This window comes from Cannabis sativa, chromosome X (genome assembly GCF_029168945.1).
Source record: "Cannabis sativa cultivar Pink pepper isolate KNU-18-1 chromosome X, ASM2916894v1, whole genome shotgun sequence".
Taxonomy (NCBI): Eukaryota; Viridiplantae; Streptophyta; class Magnoliopsida; order Rosales; family Cannabaceae; genus Cannabis; species Cannabis sativa.
The window spans coordinates 8,946,798-8,960,714 of NC_083610.1; positions in this window are offsets into that span (position 1 = coordinate 8,946,798).

Below are 13,917 nucleotides of genomic sequence, written 5' to 3' on the forward strand. Positions count from 1 at the left end.
TTTCATTGAATTTATAGGATTACACATATGATCAACCTCGATATACAAAAAATAAAAATCATAACTTATGTGATTGTTATTTCATTATTTTTGTAGGGCAAGGATGATTGCACATTCACACTAACATGATATGTAATATATATATATATATATATATATATATACTTTCAAGTACTTATTTTATATATATAAATATTGAAAGTAATAACCACTTCTCTGAAAATACTAGTCTCAAAGTCGAAACTTGGGAGGTCAGGACCACTGACTTGTTTACATTGCTAACCTAACTATACATGCAATACACTAAATATTCTTAAAAACATGAACTAGTTTAATCCAACCCCACTGAGTTTTTTTTTTAAAAAAAAAAAAAACAAAAGTGAGATAATAATAATAATAATAATAATAATAATAATAGTCTTCTGTTTTGGATTGTGCAGTTCAGATGATTTCTTTTCTTTAGTTTTTACCCTTTTGGCATATATAGCATTATGCATGTCGTGGTAGTGGATGACTAAGGATGCGCAGTATATTTTATATGTATATATACCCATTTCCCAATCAATAAACTGTTACAGGACAATATTAGAAGAGGGCATTACATAAAATAAAGTTGCTGCCAGCTTAAAATAATTTATTGGGTGTTGCATGTCCTTACTCTTATGCTTATATATTCAAGCTGATCTTTATTTGTTTTTACTGTTGACCTTATCATTATTTTTTTTTTCTTTTTTATTAATGAGAACTTACTTGACATCATGTTGAATGCAGGGACGGAGAGACTTTAGCCTACATGTAAGCTTAAGTCCTTACTCAAATATATACATCAATTTTTTTACATATAGATATATACATGTATTAATTCACTTCACTCAATTTATTAAAGCCTGTTGTGAAAGCAACAACTCAACAAGAACATGAAACAATGGTAAAAAGATCAATGAAACCAATTAACAATAAACACACCAATACAGTTACACTTAAACCAGAGAATTAGAACATTAAAACATAAAGAACACAAGAAATTTTAACGAGGTTCGAACAAGATAATGATTAGATTACCTTGCCTACATCCTCGACCAGAAATAGCCACAATGATGGCTTTGAGAGTCTTTATTAATTGAGCTTCAAACTGAGAGATTACAATAGCTACAAATTACACAAATTGAGAAGCAAAGCTTCAGTAATTGTCTCCTCTAATGGCAGTGAACACAAAACAAAGTGTCACTCCAATTACAACACTTCAAGGCAACACTCTTCTTTTCTCAAAAGCTCTCGAAAACTCTCTCTCTTTCCGTTTCTATTATCTCTCAAAATATTGGCTACTGCAGATTGAATGAGAGGCCCTTAAATACCAAGGTTGCAGCTGAATTGTAGGACCCGATCACCAACTATCATAACAGACAGTTGGTTAATATAGTTAAGTTCAGTAGGGGTACTTTAGGGATTTGATATTTGGCCAACCACTTTCACAATTATCCACCTTGGACATATATCAAATGTACAGTAGCATAGTGATAAGTTGTAGCTGTTCTGGACTTGAGCAATCTCAGGCAATGAGAATGCTTAGCAAGTTCAGACAAAGTCTGAACTTAGCTTGGGGAACATATTTAGTTAACATGTCTGCAGGATTCTCTTTAGTTCCAATCTTCTTGATCTGAATTTCCTTCCTTGCAATGACTTCTCTGATGAAGTGAAGCTTGATATCTATGTGCTTGGACCTTTCATGGTACATTGGATTCTTCATTAAGTGTATGGCACTTTGATTATCACAATGCACTGTGATGTCTTCTCCTTTGAATCCAAGTTCTTCTAAGAATCCTCTCAACCAAATTGCTTCTTTAATGGCTTCAGTAGCAACCATATATTCTGCCTCTGTGGTAGATAAAGCTACTACCTTTTGTAGGTTCGATTTCTAGCTTATGCATCCACCAAAAGCAGTAAATGCATACCCTGTAATCGATCTTCTGGTGTCTATGCTCCCAGCATAGTCAGAGTCAACATACCCTGCAATTTCTGTGTCAAAACTTGCATTGTCCTTGTACAACAAACCAACTCTGGATGTTCCTTTTAGATACCTTAGAATCCATTTTACAGCATCCCAATGCACCTTCCCTGGATCTGAAATAAACATGCTCACCATGCTTAATGCATAGGCCAAATCTGGCCTGTTACAGACCATACAATACATTAGACTCCCAACACAGGAAGCATAGGGTACAGAGTCCATGTATAACCTGTCTTCTTCATTGTCTGGTGCTTGATTTTGAGCAAGTTTGAAGTGTGAAGCAAGAGGAGTAGTGACTGCCTTGGCCTCACTCATGCAAAACTTGTCAATTATTTTCTGAATGTAACCTTCCTGAGACAAGAAAACAGAGCCAGGTCTTTGTCTCTTGATATCTATTCCAAGTATCCTTTTAGCTTCACCAAGGTTCTTCATTTCGAATTCAGAACTTAGTTGATTCTTCAACATGACTATAGCCTTTCTGTCCTTTCCAATTATTAAAATATCATCCACATAAAGCAATAACCAGATAGGTGTCTTGTTGTAGTAAACACAGGGATCATACTCACTTCTTGAGTATCCAATTTGTAACATGAATTCATGGAATCTTAGGTTCCATTGCCTTGGTGCTTGCTTCAGGCCATATAGAGATTTCTGAAGTAAACACACTTGGTCAACCTCCTTGCTCTTGAATCCCTCATGTTCTTCCATGTAGATTTTCTCTTCAAGGTTTCCATGTAAAAATGCTGTCTTTACATCCATTTGATCCATTTCAAAGTCAAACTTTGCCACATTTGCCATAATGATTCTAATAGAAGTTTGTTTCACCACAAGAGAGAAGATATCATTGTAGTCAATACCTTCTCTTTGATTAAACCCCTTAGCAACTAATCTTGCTTTGTACCTTACTCCTTCACCAGGCAGCCCTTCTTTGTGTCTAAAAATCCATTTGCAGCCTATGATTCTTTGTCCTTTAGGTCTAGGTACTCGAATCCATGTCTTATTTCTTTCAAGTGAACCCATTTCATCATTAATGGCACCAAGCCATTTCTTTCTATTCTTTCCAGTAACAGCTTCAGCATAGGTGGTAGGTTCACTATTTTCAATTTCTTCAGCTGCTGCAAGTGCAAAAGCAATGCAGTCAGCATAACCTAGTCTTTCTGGTGGTCTTACATCTCTCCTAACTCTGTCTCGGACAAGTTGATAATCTTGTAGCTCAGAGGACACTTGTTCTTGTTCTTGCTCTTCATCTGAACTATGTTCTCTGTGTGTTGCAGAAGTATCCACCTGATCTGCAATTTCTGCATTCTCCTGGTCTGTCTGAAGCTCAACACTTTGCTTTCCATGATTGTTCTCTGTATTGGTAATTTTCATTGCCATTTCATGCTCCTTAAACACCACATCTCTGCTAATGATACACTTCTTGTATCCATCTTCTAGGCACCACAATTTATAACCCTTGACACCATCAGGGTAACCCAAAAACAAGCATTTGATAGCTCTAGGCTCCAATTTATCTTGTTTAATGTGAGCAAAAGCTGTGCAGCCAAAGACTTTAAGATGATCATATCTTGGTACTTCACCTGTCCAAAACTCTTGAGGAGTTTTAAATCTTAGTGTTGTTGAAGGGCATCTATTAATGAGATAGTATGCAGTTTGCAGTGCCTCTCCCCAAAATTTCTTGTCTAAACCAGCACCCTTTAGCATGCATCTCACCTTCTCAAGTAATGTCCTGTTCAATCTCTCTGCAATCCCATTTCGTTGTGGTGTTTTCACAATTGCTTTGTGTCTTGCAATACCATTGTCTTGACAGAATTTTACAAACTGGTCAGAGCAATACTCTAATCCATTATCTGTTCTTAGTTTCTTAATCTTCCTTCCAGACTGATTTTCTATCAGTTTCTTCCAGTTAACAAAAGTTTGAAATGCTTCATCCTTAGACTTGAGTAGAAAAACCCAAACTCTCCTAGTGTAGTCATCAATAATGCTCATGAAGTAGCTAGCACCTCCAATGGTCTTAGTCCTTGAAGCACCCCAGAGATCAGAGTGCACATAGTCTAGCTTTCCCTTGGTTGTGTGTAGTCCTGGAGTGAATTTCACTCTGCTGCACTTACCATACACACATTCTTCACAAAATCCCAGTTCTTTGCCAAGTTTACCTTTGAGAATACCCTTTTTCTCCAATTCATAGAGACCTCTCTCACTAACATGACCTAGTCTCATGTGCCATAGCCTTGTGTTGTCTCTAGCACTGCTCTTGACAACTAGATTCGATTTTCCCACAACTGTCTTTCCTTGCAGATAGTAAATTCCATTCTTAATGTCTCCCTTCATTACTATCCTAGTACCCTTCATTACTATCCTAGTACCCTTCATTACTTTCATTGAACCATCTATCTTTACAGTGCAGCCTTTAGATACAAGTTCACTAATTGAAAGTAAATTTCTCTTTAGTTCAGGGACATACCTGACTTGTTATATGAGTTTGATTTGACCATCATTCATTCTGACCAACACATTTCCCATTCCTGAAATCTTGCAAGCTTTAATCGCCATTGGAAAGCTCAACAACATCTTCATTGCTAAAAATATGTTTCTTGCAGCATAAAATTGTAAAAAGCAACAAATCAATTTCTTCAAACACTCATTTCAACAAAAAAGATACTACTTCATAGAAATACCTTATTTTTCTAACAAAATAAAGTTTATATTCAACTACACATATGCTATGCTTTTTTCTAAAATCTTATCACTGTGTATCTCAGGAAAATAGAACTAAGGTGGTGTTTTGTTAGAGGTAATAAAATAGAATGGAATGGAAAGGAAATAATTTTCATTCTTCTTTATTTGGCGGCATTTTAAAGTATTAGAATGACATTCCAATGGAATACTCTTTCTACCATTTTGGTGAAATGACTATTTATTTTAAAAATACTTGGGGCTGCCATCTTTTGTTGAGGCTGATCTGAAAGACACTGTTGTGAAGTCTTTGACGAGTTCTTATACTGGATTGGATGTTCGTTTTGATTATACGAAAAGTAGCAAGAAAATCCTAATAGACAGCAAGAGGTAAATCTCTATACTAATTAGTTAGGTTTGTATAATGTATTATTGTGCTGAGATCCAGGGTTTAAGGTTCATATCGAATTCAACAAATATTTTTTTATAAAAACTACATTCTTCTCTTCCGCTGGGACTCTGATATGAACCCTAAAAACTAACATAATTAACTTTGATCAAGGTCGGTCTTAGTCAACTCTAGGTATCCATTAGTTGTCACGTCTGGATGATTGGGATTCAAGAACGGGTCACTCCAATCTTCCTAAAATGCTCTTAATTATATTAGATTGGGATGATTAAGATGGCTTAAGGAAAATGGAAGAAATGTGAAAAGGGGATTCATATATAATAGAAAGAATAAGTAGCATTTTTGCTCTTTGAGGGAATACGATTTAATAGTTGTTAAAGTTTAAGGAGAAAAATTGCTAATTTACAAAGACATGTTAACATTTAAACGGAATAATGGGACGTAACCTAACAGAAGGATTAAATTTCTATAACTGTAAAAATTCAGGAGGATTCTTAACAAATCGTATATTTTAGGAGGCAGAATCAATATTGTCGAAAGTTCAAAGTGTAAAATTACTAATTATTTTAATGTAAAAGAAACATGAGCGCCAAATCCAATGCAATGCTTAATTTACTTTTCGTTTACCTACTCCAGCCGGTTAACTTGAATCATTTTCCCTTATCTCAATATAATAAAAGAGTAATTTGTAGCATAAATACCTTAGTTTAACTTCCAATTACAAATAAATACCTAAGTTTAATTTTTAGCAGTAATAATACCTGAGTTATATTTTTGAAACTCTGTAGGTACCTAACCATTAAATATTAAGCCATTAAATCCACGTGCCATTTTCTTATTGGCATATTTAAACTAATTTTTTTTAAAATAATAAAAATTTAATGACTTGGACCAATCAAGGATAATTAGGTACCTACAGAAGTTCTAAAATTATAACTTAGATATTATTACTGTCAAAAATTAAACTTAAATATTTATTTACAACTGTAAGTTAAACTTAGTATTTATGTCACAAATTACTCTCTAATAAAATTATAATAGGCCTACTATTTAATTATTTCAAATCATAACCATTCATCTACAATGTAATCCAATCTAAAGGCTGTCATGTCATTATCAACAACACTAGTCACGTAAAAATATTGTGCGTGACAACATCGGCATCCGTATGTGTATATATGTATATCTATTCTATATAAAATATGGCTATATAACAGAATTTTTAGTTTATGAGAAATTATTGGGTGACTTTTTTTTAAATAAAAAAAAACAAATTATTAGATGTTGCCACGTAAAGGGTCAGCATCCATGTAGTTAGTTAAACCTAAATATAATTGATGGTGTTGCAATTAATAATAAATTTGTTCATATTATTTATTTTTTTATTAAAAATTATTTTCAAATTTTGATATTTAGAATTAGTTAAATTTTAAATATTATTTTAAATTAAATTTGAATGTTTTGATAGATGAGCATTTTTATTAATTGCGAAGATAAATTTAGGACGAATAATAATTTTTTTTAATTACTATTACAAAGTATAATAGTAATTTTTATTTTTATTTAAATCACTATTATGCTTTCAAATTTCAATTATTATCACTACATTGAATATTATTAATTTTAAAATTATGATATCAAAAAAAACTAAAAACTAAAATAAAATTAACATACGTGACATGACACGTAACATCTATCTAGTATGTATATATGTGTGTATGTATGTATGTGTATATATGTATGTTTGAGTATAAGTGTACGTATATATATATGTATCCGTAAAGTGTATTTTTATGTCATTATATATAAATTTATGTGTGTATATGTATGTTCATATTTTAATTTTATTTTATTTTTATGAAATCAAGTCCCTGTTTTACCGCCTCAGAGCATCGCTAGCTACTTGTTGCTGTTGTTTTTGCACTGTTTCAGGTTTGTTTTTTTTCTTTCTTCATATTAGTATTGTAAATTTAATAGTTTTTGTTATAAGTTAGTATGTTTATGCATGTTAGTGAAGTATGTTTAGGGCCGGCCCAAGCATTCGGCAACTTGGGCCATTGCACAAGGCCCTCATTTTTTTTAGGCCCAATTTTTTTTTTTTTTAAAAGAAAAGACCTATTTTTTTTCTTCTTTTTTTTTTTACTATTACATACACATAAATAAAAAATTTACAATTGAAAATTTATGAATAAATCTTTTTAAAAAAAGCTTGCAATAAAATTGTAGTTTTAATGTACACGGTTTTTTTTTCAAAAAAAAAAAACTCAATTTTAAAATTTTGCACGAGGCCCCCAAAATATTTGGGCCGACCCTGAGTATATTCTATGATAAAACATACTGCAGTCGGATGGGTGGATCATTTTTTTTGTTCATATATTGTCGTGGAATGTTTGTTTGTGTTATTTATAGGTTTTGAAAATTTTGAGTTTACGTTTTGAAGCTGTTATGCTGCCAAAATTTTGGTAGATAGTTAGATAATGTAAAATTAATTAATGGTTTAAATGAAATAAAATTAATTTATTATTAAGAATAAAATAATAAATTAATTGTTGATAAAAAAAAATATATAAGATAAAACATAAATTTTAAATATATAATTAAAAATTTTGTAAAATAATATTATATTTTTTTTTAAAAAAATAATTTTAATTTAAATAATGAATGATTAAAAATAATTAAATTATAACGTGTAACATATATGGTGAGTACGAGATGTCAAAGAGTTTACGTGACTGGCAGTCTGATTGTAAGAAAAAATAAATAGAAAATATTGAGGAGCTTGGACAAGAGAAGGCAGACATATTACCGCCTGACGAAGTAACTCAGAAGGTGTGGAGTGATTGCATTGCTTACTGGAGCACAGACAAACAAAAGGTACTTAATAAAATTTTTAATTTTAGTAATGTTTTATATTATATAGTCAATAATAAATAATTAATTGTAAGAAAAAAAATATTAATTTCAGTTAAGACCAGCAAAAAATAAAGAAAGTTGGGAGTGAGATGAAACTTCAAGGAGGCTTGGGATCAAAGCCTGCTGTATCACATGTTGTCGCTGGGGTAAGTTTATATAATACATTATCATTGATAAGTTTTTTTTTGTAAAAATACAATAATAATAACAATTTTTTTCTTAAATATAGGCTAACCTCGACACAGGAGAACTTCCAACTGTTGTAGAAACTTTCTAAAGTTTCACCATAAAGGCAACAATTGGCGTAACGAATACGTGCAGCAAGCTTACTAGAGTTTACCTTTATATTGATTTCTATTTATTTCTTTCAATTAATTTTGTATTTAAATTAACTATTTAATTAATTTATTTATTTTAGGAGTAAATAGTTGAATTAGCTGCTACTCAACCAGCGCCCATTGAGGATCAGCCTGATGAGACTGTTGTAGATCCCACACAGTACCCCCGAGACTTGCCTGTTATGACGCAGGTACTCTGAGAGCGATCTCGACATCTAAGAGGCTTTGGCCATCTCCTGAGACTGAAGGCAGTTGGGGCCAAAAGAGCATCTGCCCCAACTGCTGCTATTGTTTGATTTGCCTTAAATATTCTTGGTGACTGAGTCAACTTCTTTCCTGCGTAACCGGTATAATCTCATTCCACTAGTTCATTAGCTTGATAAAATAATTTCTGACTATTCTTATGAGTTTGATTTTTTCATCAGGGACAAAGATAATGTTGGATATTATTTTACCAGAATCTAAATTTACTAACAAGTATGTTTCATTAACATCCTAATATGAATTCTAAAACAATGAAATAAACACATAAGAGTTTAAGAAAACCTTACATTGGATGCAGCAGAATATAATGACTTCTTCCGTTCAGATATCTAGCCCTTGATTCCTTTCTGTAGCAGAGCATTATCAATATCTGAACCTGGATCTCTTTCTCTCCTTCCTTTGATGCTGAATCTCCTTCTTGTTGGTTGGTTTTCCACAGTCTTACACACTATGATTGAGATACCACTTGATGTGTGTGGGCACTCACTCATTCACTCAAGGATTTCGAAATTTAGAGAAGAAAAGAAGCGAGAAGTGGTTCGGCCTATAGAGAAAAGAATAGAGGCTCAAATTTCATCTGACAAAGTTAAGTGTGAATGAGAGTCATCACTATCTATTTATAGGTAACCACCTAGGTTTAGGTTAGAATTATTTGGCATTAAAATAATGAAAAAATAAATGATAAAACCCTATAAGTGTGGCCGACCATGGGCTTTGGATAATGGGCCTCACTTATGCAATTTTGCTGTTTTATCATTCCTGCATCTTATTTTCTCAAAAACGCCAATTTTCAAATTCAACCATTTAAATGCCAATTCTAATTATTTAATAACTAAAAATTAATTATTAAATAATATTGTCATTTAATATATTTATTAATTAGACATATAAAGTCTCTTAATTAATAAATAAAACTAGAATCTCTTTTCTTTACAATTTCGCCCTTGCTTAGTGAAAATTCATAAACTAGACATAGTCTAACTTTAGAATTATAATTGATTAATCAAAATCAATTAACTGAGTCTTACAAGCAGTATGGTCTCAACTAGTATGGGGACCATGGGTCTATATATCCGAGCTTCCAATAAGCAGATCAAGAATTTATATCTTAAATTCGCTGACTTATTAATTCTTCGTTGAATCCACGCATAGAACTTAGAATTGCACTCTCAGTATATAGAACGCTCTATATGTTCCACGATATATATACGTCATTAGTTATCCATTGTTATAATTCTAATGTGATCAATGACCCTCTAATAGATGATCTACATTGAAAAGGCACTAAGTTACCGTTACACCTTCAATGTATTTTATCCTTAAAACACTTAGCTCCGTATAAATGATATTTCAGCAAAGTGAAATGAGATCTCCACCATTTATCTCTGTTTAGCCAAGCTCAAAGGATATCATCGTTTCACTTTTAAATTCCTATAGAAGTTATAGATTCCATATTTATGTTAGCGCTCCCACTCAATTATACTATCATGTTCCCAAAATGTGCGTATCACCCTGACCCAAAAGTAGGCTTAACTAACAAATCAAAGAACATGTATAATACTCTTGAGATCGAACCTAAACATATCAGGATTAAGATCATTTGATCTAGGATCAACAGGTGATATTGAATTGAATAGATATTACGGTAAATTTAATATATCTAATCAAAGTTCAATATCGGCCCCTTCCGATGTGTACTCCATACATCCGATGCTGGTAAACTTTGCCAATGCCCTGGAAAGGACATAACACTTATCCAAGGTGTAAGAATACCTATCGATGATTATCATGTCAGTCTAAATCCAGTGAACTGACAAATCAGGGAATAAACTTTTGAACATATAATCAAGATTATATTCCACTATACTGACAACACTATAATCATTAACAAATTGATGTGTTCTGGACTTAAATAGAATTCATACATTATATACATATAATCATGAAATAATTTATGTGAACCATGCAACATTAAATGTTATTTCTGATCTATATTAATAAGTAAATCTGATTATATTGAAATGAGTTTTATTTAAGGCATAAAACCCAACAGATAAGCGGACATTCTGTACTTTTTGTTGGCATAAATATCAAGGTTATTTTATTTTTTTTCTTTGAAAAAAAATAAATAATAAATAAATCCAAAATGCGTGTGATCGACATTGAGCTTTCTTAAAAATTATTGTTATTTTCTTTGTTATGTTTTAATATTTTCTAGGACATTATTTTTGCTCTAAAGTGTTGATTGGTTCTTTATGTTTTCTTTGTGTTGTCTTTTTCGTTTTTTTACAAATTTAAAAAAATGTAAAAAATGGGGCCTTATTTTGAAAAAATTTAAGAAAAAGGGAGGCATATTTTTTTTCAAATTTTGGGCTCATTTATGGAAACATATTTTTATTGCATTTTATTTATCGTGTTTCTTTTTATTTTTGTTGGGGATTTGCTTTTTTTTTTTTTTTTATGTGTGTGTGTGGTTTTAGGAAACTTGTCTTTCTTTTGTAATTAATTATTTTATTGGTTTCCTTTTTGGTGGTATTTTCGGATATGGGTTGGTATTTTGTATTTATTTATTTTTTGATTTAGTGGGGATATATTGTTTTCTTTTTCCATTTTTGGTAACCTTTGACTAATTTTTAAAATATCTTTGTTGGTTTCCTTTTTTCTCTCCTCACGTAGTCACCTAGGTAAGGAAGTTACTTTCCTTCTTTCTTTTTTCTGGTTTTGGGTATTTATTTTAAAGTGTTTTATATTTTCAACTACCCACCATTCCCACGATCACCACTATTCACTTCTCTCTCTAATTTCTTTCCAGAAGTCTAATCTTTTTCAAGTCTGAGAGTGTGATTTTTCTAGGGTTTCAAAGAAAAATGGCCAAGACCAAAAATGCTCAACCCTCCAAGAGGCCTACTCGAGGTTCAGCCTCTGCTTCTCCAATCACGCCACCTGGGCCACCTGGGCCATCTGTTCCAGTGGCTGGAGTTCCTGGGTCGTCGTCTGCTCTGACGGAAATTGCCAAGAAGTCGAAATCCCAAACTCAAAAATTGACTTACAATATATCTCAGTTCTCCTCCCATCATTGTATAACGTCCCCGCTTCAAGCCTCCATTGAGTCCTCACACCCACGAAATGAATGGCTCTTATACACGAGTACGCCACTCTGGCTGCTTCTTGGATTGATGACTGACCCTACAGACCAACACGAGTATTTCCAGCGTGTTTTGTCCTCACTCGCACGCTTCCTGGGAAAACTTCCCAGGAGGTCACCCATCCTGAAATTGCCCCAAGTCAAGAACGCTTAACTGTGGAGTTCTTCCGTGATGGGATACCGAAAAACAAGATGCACCTTGTTGATATAGGTATTACCAATCAATCTATTTAAGCTCTCTTCAATTGTGTAGTCCCATACCCACACAGCCTCAGAATCATCCCACTTGACCTTCCTCAGGCGGTGTGGGATTGTACAGCTTACTCGTGTTGGCGTACTCGTGTATAAGAGCCATTCATTCCGTGGGTGTGAGGACCCAATGGAGGCTTGAAGCGGGAACGTTATACATTGCCTCTCCGATTTCAACCCTAACTCCTGGGCTTGGTGATCATGATGAATCTCATTCATCCAATCACTCATTGTCTAAGTCTTCCTCTTCGAATGGTGCTCCAAATGTCGACAAAGCAATTGTGCCATTGCCTACCTGAGCTCTCGAACCAGGTCCAAGGTGTCCAAACCAAAGAAACCCAAAGTGGCTCTGCCCAAAGAAGTGTCCAAAGGGAAAAATGTGGTGTCCTCATCTTTAAAGGCCAAAAGTCTTAAAGAAAATCCCCCTTCCGTTTCATCATTAGATTCTGAACCTAAAGAAGAAATCGAAGAGGTTCAAGAATCAAAGGGTGTGTCTGACTCAAGTGAAGAGTTCGTTTGCAAAGAACAACCCTCTACTAATGATTTTGGATCTGAAAGTGAAGTGCCTGAAGTTGATCCTATCAGTGTAGAACTAGTTGTTGTCCCTACTGCAGTTCTAAAGAAGGACAAAGGAAAAAGACTCGTGTTTTATCCAAGCCTTATTCTTCCTCAAAAAAGAAAGAGGCCCTTTGGTATTACTCTTGAAAACTTCAAGCCACATTCTCATTATTTTTGTTACAATGATAATGTTAGAGACATGAAATTTTATGAGAATAGGAATTTTACTGTTGAGAGAAATTTCAATGTCATTGCTCATAAGCCATTTGGGGTTTATAACATGTTAAAAGAAAGAAAATGGGTGACACTTTGATCGGTTTGATGGCTATGTGGATCGAATTGTGAAGGAATTTTATGCTAACATCACTGATGAGTTCCTCGATGAGGACTCTTTTATGTTTGGCAAAGTCTTTGTCAGGGGACACTGGTATTGTAATACCCGGGATTAAGAAAAGGATTAGCAAAACCCTAACTAGATAATTATGAGTTAATTGAGGAATTATATTATTATATAGTTCAACATATGTGAAATTATATGAATTTAACATGTTAAGACCCCGTTGGTGAGCCAGGGGCATTTTGGTAATTATGACCCGAGAAGGGTAAATTGTTGAGATTAATTTAATTACGTGCTTAATAGAACTATATTATTATATAGTATGCATGTGTTGTCTTTTCAGGTGTGTTCTGACAGGTTAGCACGGTATAGTCACACCCGGGAATTTCGGGCCGAACCGGGTTCGGGCCCGAAATGTAAATTGAATTGATTATTTGGCATTTTATTTGACATGTGATAATCTGGAATTTATTTGGCAATATTTGAGTGTGATTTGGCATTTATGCCCTTGAAAATGAATATGTTGGTTTTATAGCCTTAGGGGCAAAATGGTCATTTGACCATAAATGATTTACATTGGATTAATTGGATTTTTTTTTGGGAAAATGAATTTATTTCTGGGTTCTCTTTTCTCTCACCCTCTCCCTCTCCCTCTCTTACTATATTGAATTTTTGCAACTTGGAAATTGAGGAAAAGCTTGGGATTTTGGGCTTGAAACTTGGAATTTCCTTGAATTGACTTGGAATTGGAAGTGAGGTAGATTCTTTACTGAGTTTTAATTGATTTGCTTGCTGAAAATTCTTTTGAGATGAGCATGAACTAATTTGATAAGCTTGTTATGCATGTATGAGGATTTATAGCTAATTTTGATGAATTTGAGTATGTCTATGCTTGAAACTTTGATGTGGTGATTACTTGAGCTATAGATGGGATTTTAGGGTTCCTCTTTACCTTAAATTCAAAATGTGTGTGATTAGTTGTTGCTGAAATTGTTTGGGTAGGTTGAAGTTAAGCTCAAG